We start from the raw sequence: 15115 nt of genomic DNA, 5'->3' as shown, positions 1-15115 counted from the left end.
TTCCTCGAGTAAAGTCGTCTAAATGATTTCTTGAAGACATGTTTCACAAAACAAATCACTTGCACTTGCAGCGAATGTCTTTAACTACGGTGCTCTTCATCCTTTTATCACAGCTTTGACCTGCTCGCGCCGACCCACAAGGTTTACGTACACTTACATCACCTACGACGTTTTCTTTCTAAAATTTGCATACAAATAATCTTTCTACTGAATTACGTGCATACTGCAATTTCATGGCTATCTTATATTTTGTTGGGGAGCTGTGGCCGAAAAACCACTTGTTGCTTAAGTTTTGCACACCAGTGTAGATCTAGTTAAGTGCCACTGCCCGGTATACATTTGTCTTACCTCAACGTTTTTTTAAGGTCAAGTGCCACTGCCCAGTATGCATTTAACCGGTACTCCGAACACTGATGTTTCTCCTAATCTATCCTCAGCAGATATTAAAATATAGAATAAATATAATAATATCATCGAATAAGTTAATATCAAATTGGATATAACAAATATTTTGGACATTCACCAAAGCGATTATGTGACTTTTGACATTCGCCGATTAAAGTTGACATTCTCTTGGTTTCGGCTATTCACGGCAACAAGTATATTATAGAAGAATAGCGAAATTATTATGATTTTTTTTGTACATAGTCGTTCTATTGATGGAGGGTTACTGCTGAGATGAAGAGAATCATCTTGATTCATTATGGAGCATTTTTAAGTTAATAAATATGGCAATACATTTACTCATATTAATAAAATAAAATATTAAGCAGTATCTTCATGTTATAAAACAATTTTTGTAACTGTTAACTGACCTTGACACCATCGGGTATCCAAAAGCCCGAATCAAGAAATTCGAATTACCACAGTAAATGAATAGTTGTTAACAGACACTTGGGGACATGGGAAAAGATCCAAAATTTGGCGAGTTAATGATAGGTAATATAGCTAAAAATAAAGCCAATCCCGCTTTATTAATATTAAATTTTAAGTAATCTGGTTACAGCTTTTTCGCCAAAAAGACCGTAAAAATGAATAAAACCCTTTAACTGAAACATTTTTTTAGTGAGAGAAATAAAGTAGCTTAAAGAAAAATAAATTTTGGTTATTCGATTAGTCGAGACACTATATTAAGGTGGTGTTTCGCCATATGAAATGCTTTTTTGCTAATCATATGCTATTTTGTAACTGCTGTGAGTTTGCAACATTTACTTATGACTGTCAGTTCAAGCTTATCTTATCTAAAGCCAGCTCTGTCTATGATTATTTTGAAAATGGCGCAAAAGGTCAGCATGGAGAAAAGCCACAGTTTTGAGAAAATGAAAAGCATTTGTGGTCTAATTTTTTAATATTTAAAAACTTACTCCAATGCTGTATTGCACTCTATAACAAAAAAATCGACGCACCAAGAAGGAGTTGTCCGATTGAAACGAAAATTGGTGGATAGGAAGACAATGTACAGAATAGTAAATGATTAAAATTTCAGAACAATTGAATAATTTATTGCAGAGTTCCAGCAGCAAGTTCAATAAGGTGTTGTCCCGCCTCTAGCCTGGATACAAGCTGCCACACTGGGTGGCATAGACCGATAAAGCTCCCGGATGGTCTCTTGCGGTATTTCCTGCCAAATTCGATTCAATTGTCAAACGAGGTCATCAACATTTCGTGCCAGATACAATCGCCTTCCCATCATATCCCAGACATGCTCGATGAGAGAGAGATCTGGTGATCTGGCAGGCCAAGGAAGAGTTTGACAAGCTTGCAGACAGTTCATAGCAACACGTGCCGTATGTGGTCTGGCATTGTCCTGCTGAAAAACCAGCCCAGGGAGCTGCAAAAGGAACGGTAGCAAAACAGGTCTTAGGATGTCGTCAACGTACCGCTGTGCCGTAAGTATACCTCTAATGACGACTAAAGGGGCCCGGCTGTCAAAGAAAATGGCACCCCAGACCATAATGCCTTGTTGAGGGCCGGTGTGGCGTGCAATAGTGAAAGCAGGATCCCCCTCTCTGCCCTGTGCGTCTCCAAACACGATATCGATGATCGTCCGGACACAGTTGGAAGCGGGATTCGTCGCTAAAGACTATACGTCCCCAGTCGGCATCATTCCAGCCATATCTGTTCAAAACATTCATGCATACGAAATTTCAAAGCAATCGGATGATTGCTTCTTGGTGCGTCGATTTTTTTGTTATAGAGTGTATTTGGGATCATAAAAATTTGCAAAAGCTGAGAATAAGGCAACAGTTTTGATAATTTTTATCTAGGTTTAAAAGTGCTGCCGAATGGGCGAATTTTAAGAAAGTTTAGTTAGTTTTAATAACTTATAAAATATATTTAAGTTATCTGTCCGCTCTAAAGCCTAAATATTTCTTCACAGCAAGATAATATATATTGTATCAAATCATCGCTTTTTTTGGAACTGTAAAGCACTTAAACGGTGGCGTTTTTATTTTCCTTGATGACAGTGATTCGAAAAACAATGTTAACACTTGTACTGAATTAAAAAAATAGTCGTTACATTGCCTGTTAAGAAAAGAATAAAAGTATTCATATTCGCTTTTCATAAAATGCGATAATTAAATATTTGATTTAGTTTAATTAACAGGATTAAGAATGATTAAAAAAATTTAACTTTATGAAATTGAAGAAATTTTAAACGCTAAGAATAGAAATTAAGAGAAGAGACACAAAAGAAACAGAATTCTCAGAATAGAAATTTTGTTGTTTTCATAACGTTCTGAATAAATAATGCAAAACAGCATTAACATCATAAATATTTAAAGCTTATCGTCATTTAAAGAATTGATAAAAATGCTAATATTCTTATTAAAAAAACATTGCTCCAAATTTATTCAACACTTCTCAAATCAATACCTCCGTTAAAAAAAATATCGGCATTTTCGAATTAAAATATTAGAAAGACACTGTGTTACAGTTAAAGTTAAGACTTACGCACAGATTTAATTAAAGTTCTTACCTTCCTGTCAGATTTATTTGCATTAACTGCAAAGAGTCAATATTAAAAGAAACGCATTAAGACGTTACTTAATCGATTGCCAAAAAAAAGTTAAAGAACAAAAAAAAAAGTTATTTATAGCCATCATCTGAGCTATGCATCGGCCAGCGAATCTAAATCGATTACGAAGTTCCTCTGTATCGGAATCGAACAAGACAAATTCGTCCATTTTTATTTCTTCTTTCAGATGACTGAATTTAACGCTTGGTTAACAAATGGCGCGAATCAGTGATTAAAAGTAAAGACATTAATGCAGGGTTTCGGTTCTTTTTCGAAGAAATTAAGAGAAGTAAATTGCTTTATTCTTTTTTTTATTTATCGTTTTCTGTTTTAATGAATATTGCTAGTGAAAGAATGTTTTGATGATAAGACTCGTAAGATTAAAGGCAATTGATAATGAATTAACACGAATGTGGTTTGCAGGAAATCTACTTTTTTTAATTCTCACGAGGAACAAAATGGCGATTTTAAAACGATTTCCGTCTAATTTAAAACAATTAGTATTTCCAGAGGGACCATAAAACGACTTAGACAATTATTGCATTGCACGTTGCATAAATAAAATTGAATTTCTATTTCTTTCTGAATTATTAGTAGAGAATAGTCCAGCAATGATATTAAGGTTTTCTGAGATTCTTCAAGAAAATACGCAGGGTGTTAAAAAAAACAGCCTTATTAATTTCAAATTTTTTATTTAAAGTTTTGAATTATTCAAGAAAACCAATAACAATGGGGAAAAATGTTTTGTAGCATTTATACAAATGCATGATCTTGTCTAATTCGGGTGTGGGGGTTTCAATGCAATATTTTTTCTTTCTTTCCTAAAGTTAAAAAATTTTTTTAAAGGCATTTTCAGTCAATTTTTGCTTAAATGTAAAAGTTTAAAAACGTTATATATAGCAGAGGGTAGCGCATATGTTGTGAAAAACGTCTAGGGTAGTCAGGGCACAACGTTAGGATTAAAATTGCATAGGAATCCATGTCCGGTAACGTCGTCTTACGCTGCTACGGGAGCTTCTTTATTATGAACAGTTTACTGTGATTGGCAGCTTGATAAATCATTTAAGTGACCCACTGCTACACATAAGGTTCTTAAACTTGTAAATTCGATAAATAATAGACAAAAAATGCCATTTAAAAGAAAACTGTAGCTTAAAGAGAGAAACTGATTGCAGATTTGAAATCAGCGAAACGAAAGTAAATAAGATCTGTTAAAAAATCTCATGCAAATTTTTTTTTCCTCCAGTGTAGTTTTTCCTCCATACTTGCACGAATCTCAGTGAGCTATTGAATCAAATGGAATTTTTAATATAATCCCGATTTTTTTTAAAAAAAAAAGATAAATCTAAGTTTTAGACTCAGGGGTATTCCGCCATATTTATATTTGTAAAAAGCTTGAAAAAATTCATAAAATATATAACAGTTTTTGAAACCAATACATTCAATAAGTTGATTTTTGTTATTGATTTTGCTTCTTATACCACTTACCATTACCAGCAAGCCTGCTTGGTGAAGGCAAGCGAATTCAGGACAAAGGGTGTGTTTCTTGTTTTTTAGTGACGCCATTAATACGACTTCAGCTACACATACGTCACAGCCCGTTTATAGGGCGGACCCATTCATACATCAATTTATTCATTCACAGATAGTAATTTTGACCCGACTCACAAAACGATCAATCTCCAATTCAGTTACCCAACCAAATGTTTGATTTGTTATGGGAACATGGAGGACTTTATGACCCGAAAGATTCAACGCGTACCAGTCACTAATTACCATTTCATTTAACATTCCTCAGTCTATGGGGATCAAACTCACGACTTCTTGGACATGGGCCCAACTCCTTACCAACCAAGCCATCCGGGCTCCTAAGTTAAGTAATCATTTCAACTTAAATTACTGGCTTAGGCATTATAGTTCTTTCTACTGTCGATATCAATAGGCATTAATAATACATACTGTTTTCTCTGTTGTAGTTTAATGAAGCGAAAACGCGATTAAAATGACACCAGAGTTAGTTAATATTTAAGGCATGACAAAAAATTTAAATATTATAAAGTTAAAAAATAAATAAAATAAAATAAGAAACGTCAAATACGCAAAACGCATCTTCTGTTAAACGCTGGTAAATGATGAAATGAAATTTCCATCAGACTCAAGAATTGCACTAATGTAATTCCCATTTTATGTAACTTATCTTCAATGATAGTATAGATGTTACATTATATGCATTTAAATATATCAGTAAAATTGATTAAAAAAGAAGAATTATAATGTCCACTTTCAACGTCCGGTATTTCCCCTACTTTGAATCATCTCTAAAAAAGTACTCAATATACTTTGAATCATTTTCGAAAGGAATTCTCAATATGTTTCTAATCATTTTCGAAAGCAATGCTCAATATGCTTTTAATCATTTTTATGTCATTCCTCCTAAAAAGCTAATTATTGCTACATAGACACGCTTTAATCAGAAATGTCCTTAACAACATTCAAATTAAAAGAACGTCGTCATTCCTGATCAGGTTTGGATAATTGTATGATACACAGAATCTCATAGTGAAAAAGAATAGCAAAAATTATTTTTTTCCATTAAATTTTAAAAAGATTGAACCGAAAAACCACGTGATAAATTTTCAAAGATGGAATTATTTTTAAGTAATGTCAAGTTAAAATTTTTTAAAAGAAAGATGGGTATTAAATCATTAGAAATCCATCAACATTGATTTGATTTGTGTAAACACAGTAGTTCATAAGATCACATTCATGTGGTAGGGAGAAGAAGTAAATTAAACAATAATTAAAGAGAAGGTAATTGATTGGTAATTAAAGAGAAGAGTATGATAATTGCAATAGCAAAATAGGGCGGTGCATGGGACCATAATTCTAAAACGAAACAATTTATACACATATTAGTTCCAACCAAATGCACTCACCTCTGTTTTACATCTGGTGTAGTCGTATCCATATTCAAAACACACGACAGTCCTTTACACAAATCGACATATAATAATACACAAAAATAGATTGCTCATGGGGAAGTCCCCACCACAAGGAGACGATCTACGAAATACGCGAACCCTTCTTGGGCTTCACCCTCATGGATCTAACGGTGCGGCACGTAAACAACACAGAGTTCCAGGTCCCCCAAAATCATACTGATGTTATATTTGGAGTCCTCCCCCACCCACTCAAATCTCATCTCTTTACCCCCATTTTGACCCCCCAAACGGTGAGCCCTTTCATTGGTTCATATTACGGTAGAGGGATATCCCCCCTACACACGATGGAAAAGAAATCAATATTTTTTTAGGGGGTTAGCGGTGAGCTTAGAAGAAAAAGGTAAGCTTAATTTTTTTTTTTTGGGTGGGGAATTTTAAGATATTCACCACGGGGGTAGTATTGTAGGGAATCGTTTTCATCATTTATTCAGGGTAATGGCAGATCAGGAGTCAAAATCACTTGCAAGCAACAAGTAATTGTTAATATAGGGCGGTCGAGTACGTCATACATTGTTCAATAATGCATTGGATGCTATGCCCTAGTATTACGCATAGTTCACGCGGAAAATGGCGTCAACTACAGGAGGGTCAAATACCAAATGTTGAATAGAAAAAGAAAATATAATTTTAGAAAATGAATAAAAAGAAAAGGAAATTGAGATTTTTTTCGACGAAAAAAAAATTTAGCCGCAGAAGTTAATTTTTTTTAGAAAGTATTAAAAAACGCAATAAAATTAGCATAAAACTTAAAAATATTTATTTTCTTGCGGTGAACAGGTGATTCATAATATTGAGCGGTTTCGTAATATTGAGCTCAACTCAGAAGATAAGGAATATCTGAGTCAAATATAAAGATATCTTGCCTTTAGTGAAAGCTTTTTAATTTAACTACCCTGCAACGGTTAGTTAACTTAGGTTAACGGTTAGTTAGTACTTTATTTTATAACTGGCATTGAACAACCATCCCAGTTCCAAGCTTGCGACTATCAGATTCCAGAAGACAAGAGAAGTCCTGGGTCAAACCAGTTATCATGGAGGATTTTTGGATGGAACTAACCCGCATTTGCGTTACATGGGGAGGAAAGTCATGAAAACTTCCCCACGGTTGGTCCGACCGCAAGGGGACTAACTCATGATTCATTTACCACTGAGGATATTTCACGTCAGAGCTGTGGTCGGTGCAAGGCAGATGCGGAATTCGTATCGACCTGCCATCTCTGGAATTCGAACCTGGATCACCTCATTGGAAGGTTCTATCCCCTGAGCAATCACGGCTCTTACACTCAATTAAATAAAGTTTCATCTTTAATAATGCATCCACGTTAAATTCCGAAGGAAAAAAAAAGCTCGTATAATATTACAAACTATGGAGAGCTATTTTTTACAGAGTAAAAATCCAGCCAATAATGTGTAAGTCTCCTCAATTCGTAGCTGACCCCTTTATTTTATACGTGTCGTCTCCTGGCCACATACAATGTAAGGAAATGGGGACTTGCAGAGAGAATAAAGAGGGACTTTTGATATAAGGAACAAAAAAAAAAAATACCCCGTCAAAAGAGGTAGAAAGGCGTACTGATTTCATCTTAGAGAAGACCTGTCTGTTGCGTAGCAACCGAAACTGGAAAATTTACGTTCAACTTGAAAACTTCAGCTGTGGCAGAAGCAAACAGGGAGATGATTTAACTAATAGAAATGAAGTGAATAAGGATAAATGAAGACTGCCAAGGTACTATTCCTTTTCTCGCCAACTTCCTCAGAGGAATTAAGTTTTTTCTTCTTCTCAATGCGTGTAAAAATGCGGTAGTGAGATGAAAATTTATGGTTGCACAATCTTCATCTGTATCAACATAATGAATGAGAATTACGAAAATAGAGAGTAAAATAAGATGAAAATGTTATTTTAATTTTAATTTATTTTAGGGATATTGCAATTGTAAACTTTTTTTTTCTTTTTAGAGTTTTTAATGCGCAGGGCATATGTATCTTTAAATAGAAAAACACGTATCTTTAAAAGAAAAAAAGAAAACATGAAACTGAACAAAAGTTTTTCAAAAATTTCTTGGAAATTATAAAAAGATAAAACCAAGGAACTATTTTCTTTCGATTGCTAATGCTCTGACTTTAAAATAAAATTTCAAAATTTATAAGATAAAATTTATTTTTTAAAAACAATTTTTGAAATAAGTAGCTTATTCAAAAATGCCAAACATATGAAAATCTAAATTATTTTTTTTAATTGTACCAGAGTATTATTAACGTTATTAATGAGAATTACTGAAACAGAAATTAATATAAGATAAAACAGTTTCTCGAATTTCATTTTCGTACTATTATTATAATGACATTTTATTTCTTATTCGAGTTCGTAAATCAATACATATGTATCTTTAGTCCATTCTCTTGATGTATATAAGCAGGTACTAGTTCATTTACACAATTCTTTTAAAATATTAAATATAATTATAAGATGAAAGAGTTATTCGGATTTTATTTTCTAATTATTATTGCATTGATTTTTTCTTCTTCTTAGAACTTTAAAGATCGATAGGAAGTGAATTTATCATTTTATTCCCATTTTAATTTAATTTTATCTTATACTTTCTGATTGATTAACGTTGGTTAAAGTATTGTATTTTATTTCATTCAAATAATAATGATAAAACGGAAAGAGAAGAGCTGAAGCAATCCAGAGGTAATTACATTTTAAAAAAAAGTCATAAGGAGAAATGGAGATGAAGAGGTAAAGAATCACAGCTGATTTTGACATATCCTTCAAACGTTTATCGACATCAAACAGAAAAGGAAATGATTACAGCAATCAGAAAAGGAAACTAGATAAAATTAGTTTTCATTTGCATATACAAAATTGATGAGAGAATAATTGTTTCAGTTTATTTCGCTCTTACAACAAAGCTTATGCTTAATCTAATGCTCTATTATTGAGCTCAAATGTTTTATTAATATTTGTAGTGTCCAGCCATCACGAGAACTCTTGCAGCGTCAGTTTCTCGGTTTTCAAAAAAAATCTAATGAAAACGCGACAATTATAGTGTTATCACCAAAATCACTCTTCAGACAAAATTAAAAAAGTGGTTTATCATTTATTGTGTCATAAGGACTTTCCTTAATAAGAGTGGGTCAAACACCAAAACCTTTGAGCTAATTCCATATTTTATTAGATTTCAGCCATCTTTTTTTAGATGGCTGACATTTATTTAGCCCTTTTTAGTATACAATAAGAAGCAAAACATTTTTTTTTCTTCAAATGTTTCGTTTTTATGTTAAAAAATAGGACTTTCTCAGTTAGAAATTAATTTTTGACCAGCATATTTAGCTCTTTTTCCAAATGTCTCAAAAGAGGCTTTTTTTAATATTAGCCTCTTTTGCATGTGAGTTTTTGACAGCAAATGAAAAATACGTTGAAGCTCTAAAAAAAAAAATTATAATAATTATAAAGTTACCGCAAATTTCCAGGTTTCGCCCAATTCCTCAATCTGACTATTTGATATAAAAAAATGTGGCACTTTGTGGCAAAATGTGGAAGCTTTTTTATGGGGTCAGATGAAAAAAATGCTTAATGTACGAAACAAAATTAGTAAGAAAAAGAAAACAATTTCCGAAATGGCCATTTTAGGGTTATTGTAGGTACTACCTACTAGGGGTAGTTAAGTATACTAGTCAAAACTCTAGTTACTGTAGATAGTCAGATTCATTACCTAAAACTCGGGTTACTGTAGTGGGTAGGATGCGTTACATAAAACTCGGGTTACTGTAGAGAAAAGGATGTATTACCTGAAACTCGGGCTACTGTAGTGAGTAGGATGCATTACCTAAAACTAGGGTTACTGTAGGGGGTAGGATGTATCTCGGATAATTGCAGATGGTGAGTTTAGGTAATACACAGAGGTATATTACCAAAACCTCGGGTTGTTTCAGGTTGTATAGAATATTACCTAAAACTCGGGTTATTGCACGTGGTTAGGTATAGTACCTCAAACTCGGGTTATTGTAGGTGATTAGGTATAATTACCTAAAACTCTTTATCCAGAATGTGTTTGATAACCATATGCATACCTTTTTCGATAAACAGAAAACCTGTTTTTTATACAAAAACTTTGACTTTTATTCGGGGGCTAAAAATAATACCATTTTTGTTGCAATCTTATTTCTTTTTATAAATGAGTTGAAACAAAGATATAAACATCAATTTGTTTTTCTTCTTATTGCCAATCCATTCAAATATGTAAGCAAAACAAAATTGTAAATTAAAATGAAAATAGAAGCGAAAAAAAAAATCAAAACCATATTACTGATAGTAAGTAACGGAGTGTCTTATAAAATTTAATATCGAGCGAAATTTCATCTTAAGGGAATCAAACTTGCAACAAAACAGGAAAAAAAGATTTTTAATAAAGATAAACTTATAAAAAACACAAACAAATATTACGCTACCTAGAAACAAAAAAGAACTAAGCTACCTAGCTAACTAAGCTACCTAGGTAAAAAAATATAAGCACCAATTTTTTTTTTCCTTCTTATTGTTAATCTATTCAAATATCGAAGCAAAACAAGATAGTAAAATAAAATGAAAATAAAAGCGAAAAAAAATCAGATCAAACATATTACTAAATGTAACAGAGCGAAATTTCATCTTAAGGGAATCAAACTTGCAACAGAACAGGAAGAAAGAAAAAAAAATATTTTAAATAAAAATAATCTTATAAAAAACATAAACAAATATTAAGCTACCTAAAAACATTATAGTGACCTCCAGAGAAAAGCTCACTACCCTTCACCCGTTGCCACTTGGAGGAACAGAAATAAAACTACAAAAAGGAATATAAATATATATTTTCTCGCATCCAACCCCTGCGCGCCATTAAGGAGGACTGCATGTTGAAGTAAAGCAAAGAAAGATAAATAATAGAAATACGAACAACCCAGAAAGTGAGTGGGGAAAAAAAGAAAGAAAAATGGGGGGGAAAAAAGAGGGAAAATGCTCACTACTAAAAATATTTCTTGGGTCGCGATAGCGAAGAATCTCAGTATATAACCTAAAAAACTTTCTCCATAAAATCCTGAGGTATAAGTAAGCAATAGAAAAGGATCAGATTTAAAATTTAGTTATGAATTTAGAGCCACTTTTTATTTCAGAAAAAAGCCGTATGAAAATTTTTATTGGTTTTTATAGTTTTTTTTTTTTTTTTTTGAAATATTTTTTAAAAACTTTTCAGAAATATGGGGTATTTAAAATTTAGATAAATGGAAGCAATTTAGTAACGTAAATTATTTAAAGATTATACATTTCTACTTTCTAAAATTTTCTCCGTAAAATATTGAGGTATAAGTAAGCAATAGAAAAGGATCAGATTTAAAATTTAGTTATGAATTTAAAGCCACTTTTTATTTCGGAAAAAAAAAGCAGTATGAAAGTTTTTATTTGTTTTTATCGATTTTTTAAAAATATTTTTTTAAAACTTTTCAGAAATATAAAATATGTATATTGTTTAAAACTTTTCAGAATTTTTTAAAACTTTTCAGAAATAAGGGGTATTTAAAGTTTAGATAAATAAAAGCAATTTGGAAAAGTAAATTATTTAAAGATTTTAAATTTATAAATGATGTAGGGCATGGTTATAGTTAGATAATCAGGAGACATGGTTAGATATATAAAATGGTTAGAGACTTTATTAGTAAAAATATAACTAGTAAGTAAATAGTTTTGAGTTTTATTGATTATATAATTCAGTAAAAATCTTTACAAAAATGCTCAAAACAATAAGTCTTGATTTTAGAATAAGATTAGTTAATAAACTATAAGAGTGTTTTTTTTTATCTAGAACACAGTACTGTACTGAAATGTACTGATAGGTTTTCGGAAAAAATTTATAATATTATGTCTTCCAGTGAGTAATCAATGCAAGTATAAAAAAATTTCATTATAAAAATGTTCAGAGTGGCAAATAAATTAGATACCCACCAATTGATTTTCGAATGGCTAAAGCTATATTTAAAAGGTGGAGTACATGTATAATAAAGTGACTATGCACTAGAAGATGAGATTAATTACAGTTCCACGGTCTTGAAAAGTGATGAGTTTAGCGTTTAGTTTCCAAAACTTTAGGAAATATGGAAATACAAAGTTGAAAAAAAATTACATTAGAATTGAATTTGAAAAAAAGCCCTATAATTATTAATTGAATACTTTATACAAGACGTCATTGATAAAATTTAAAAGAAATAAAAATAATTTATGTTGAAAAAATAAAGTTTAAAAAATTAATGTCAAATTAAAAATAATTCACGTTAAATGAAGTAAACTCGTTGTATTTAGAAACAAACAGAGAAAAGTGATAGGTTAATAAAGACTTAATAATTGGGTATACTATAGCCTACGTCACAGGTTGTGTTATTCCTACTAAATTTAATTAGTAAACAGCATTTTCTGCGAACCTGATTTTTAGCAACAAGTAAATATTAAATGAAGTGTGTTGTTATAAGTAGTTACTCGGCAGGTTGGAATTGTATTAGTCCAGTTCCTTTTGAAATAATTTATTTTGTTGTTTTATCTAAGTTTATGAATTAAAGTAAAAGGTAAATGTTATTCGTAGTAAGTGGAAGTAGTTGTATTTTTTTCATTTTATTCACCCAATTAAGACTGGTAATTAAATATCTGCAAATGACGTCATCATAGGTATACAGTCATTTGTCGATTCAGAAGCCAATCAGGTTCGATACATACGCGTGACGTCGCTTACAGCTATCCAATTAAATCTGAATTAAATCACATATTTAGACATAATCACTTGACTTCTTTCTGATTTGCAAGTAAACAATTATGCAATATGTAATTGAATTTGTTAAATAGAATGACATTTAATAGCCATTACATTTTTAAAGATAAACATATACACGAAGCAGAAGCTATTAAATATTGAACGAGTTTCACATTATTCATCTTTTAAATATCGATACAGAGTAACTTCAACGATAGAAAAGGACTTATATCCCAGGATGAGGTACCTTTTAAAGATCATGAATAAAATATTACAAACTGAAACATAAATACTTAAGAGATTGATTTCTGGAGGAGCGACAAGGCTTAACTCATCCATTTTAGAAGTTGCCATAAAATATCTAAGAAAAGCGACGGTGAAAGATCTGTTTTATGTTTCATAACAGGTCACCGATATCACCATAAGTGCTGATATAAACGATTGCTTTTAGAGTCCATCCAAAATAAAATACTTCAGCTATAAAAATAACATTGGCGATCTTTGGCGGTATAATGAATGAAAGTTGATGTTTAGAAAGTGCAAAAAGATATTGGGGGGGGGGGGGNGGGGGGGGGGGGGGACATGGTGAATCACTAAGTTAGAATTTTGGAAACTAGGAAGTGATCTAATTTTAGAAAAACTGATGAGGCGAGGTGTAGCTGGTAATTTTCTAGGTGAACCTAAGATTAATATTTGTTTTGAGTAGCATAAATAAATATTATGGAGGAAACAAATATTTTCTGTGATAAATTTAACATTCTCCAAAACTTAAGCGAGTACAAACTTTCTTTCAATTTTCTTTTCTCGAATGGAGAGTAAACACCAAGATAAAAATTCAAATCAGCCTCTTAATTTTTAATTTTGTCTGGGAAATTTCGCGAAATACAGTGTTTTATCATAGGGAAAAAAACTGGCAAAATAAGTAGCTTAACCCTTAAGCACAGAGTTTTTAATTAAGATATTTTCCATACTTTTTTCATTATTTTATATTAATTGAGGTCAAAATAAGTGAAAAATATTATAATTAGCATTTTAATAATTCATGGTTCAGAAGTACAGCGTGAAAGGTTTCTGCGTTAATGGTAAAATATTCCAAACATGGCTCACTTCTAAACAATAATTTTTCCAATTTGAACTTATTTTCAGTTATTTAGATGTAAGAGAAACGGTTATTCACCATTGAAATTTCTTTAATTTACAAAATGAATTATTGATAAACTTTTAAATAAGTATGGAAAAAAAATTACTATTTTTTTTTTATTCTATCTTTTAATATAAATTATAATTCCGATAATCAAACAGATTTTTTAGTAACTATTAGATTGTATTTCATAGTTAAAAAATACCAAAACATATCCTTGCTAGTAATTAGAGCGTCAGTAAAAAAACATATAATAGGGACAGAAAAAACATATAATAGGAACAGAAAAAACATATAATAGGGACAGAAAAAACATATAATAGGGACAGAAAAAACATATAACAGGGACAGAAAAAACATATAATAGGGACAGAAAAAACATATAATAGGGACAGAAAAAAACATATAATAGGAACAGAAAAAACATATAATAGGAACAGAAAAAACATATAATAGGGACAGAAAAAACATATAACAGGGACAGAAAAAAACATATAACAGGGACAGAAAAAAACATATAATAGGGACAGAAAAAACATATAATAGGGACAGAAAAAACATATAAAAGGGCATATAAAATGGACAGAAAATAAATATATATAAGGAACATATAATATTTAAAAAAAATTATAAAAGGTGCCCCATCTGCGTCAAAGGGTGTTTTATTTAACTTAAATTGCTCAGGTCAAAACTTGTCAGAGCATAAATAGGTTTGAAAATTATCAACTGAATTCAAAAAAATATACAAATCAAACGATTAACGTCTATTCTAAAAAGGAAGCAGTTTTCTTTTCTTTAGTTCGTAAAAAGCCTTTTGTTTTAAATTTGAAATAGCTTACCATACATTGCGAGTGAGATATCCATAGACGATCGAATAAATATTCAGTTGAAGATAATATAGCCTATCATCCGCACATGCCGCTTTGAGTGATGCTTCAGCCAAAGATTTTTCAAATTCAAGAAACGAATTTAAAGGAACTTTCTTAAAACTACCGTAATGAGAGTTATTTACTAAGTTAAAACTTACCTTAGGCCGAGGTATAAGTTATCTTAAACACAATTTTACTTTTAAAATATTAATGAAGAGTAATTATTGTTCCGTTTCCAATGTTTTTCATAAAACATTGGCATCGGAACAATAACTTCATATATATATATATATATATATATAAAGTTG

The 15115-nt window shown here is 31.2% G+C and overlaps 1 protein-coding gene across 1 annotated transcript in view; it reads right to left on the bottom strand.

The window, feature by feature from the left end:
* LOC139425547 (uncharacterized) overlaps window positions 1-15115 on the bottom strand; it is a 305675-nt gene that overhangs the window by 119850 nt on the left and 170710 nt on the right. The window lies entirely within an intron of this gene.

The sequence above is a fragment of the Parasteatoda tepidariorum genome, chromosome 5 (genome assembly GCF_043381705.1).
Source record: "Parasteatoda tepidariorum isolate YZ-2023 chromosome 5, CAS_Ptep_4.0, whole genome shotgun sequence".
In the NCBI taxonomy this organism is placed as follows: Eukaryota; Metazoa; Arthropoda; class Arachnida; order Araneae; family Theridiidae; genus Parasteatoda; species Parasteatoda tepidariorum.
The sequence above is the reverse complement of the archived record's forward strand: the minus strand, read 5'-3'. Positions and strand labels throughout refer to the sequence as shown.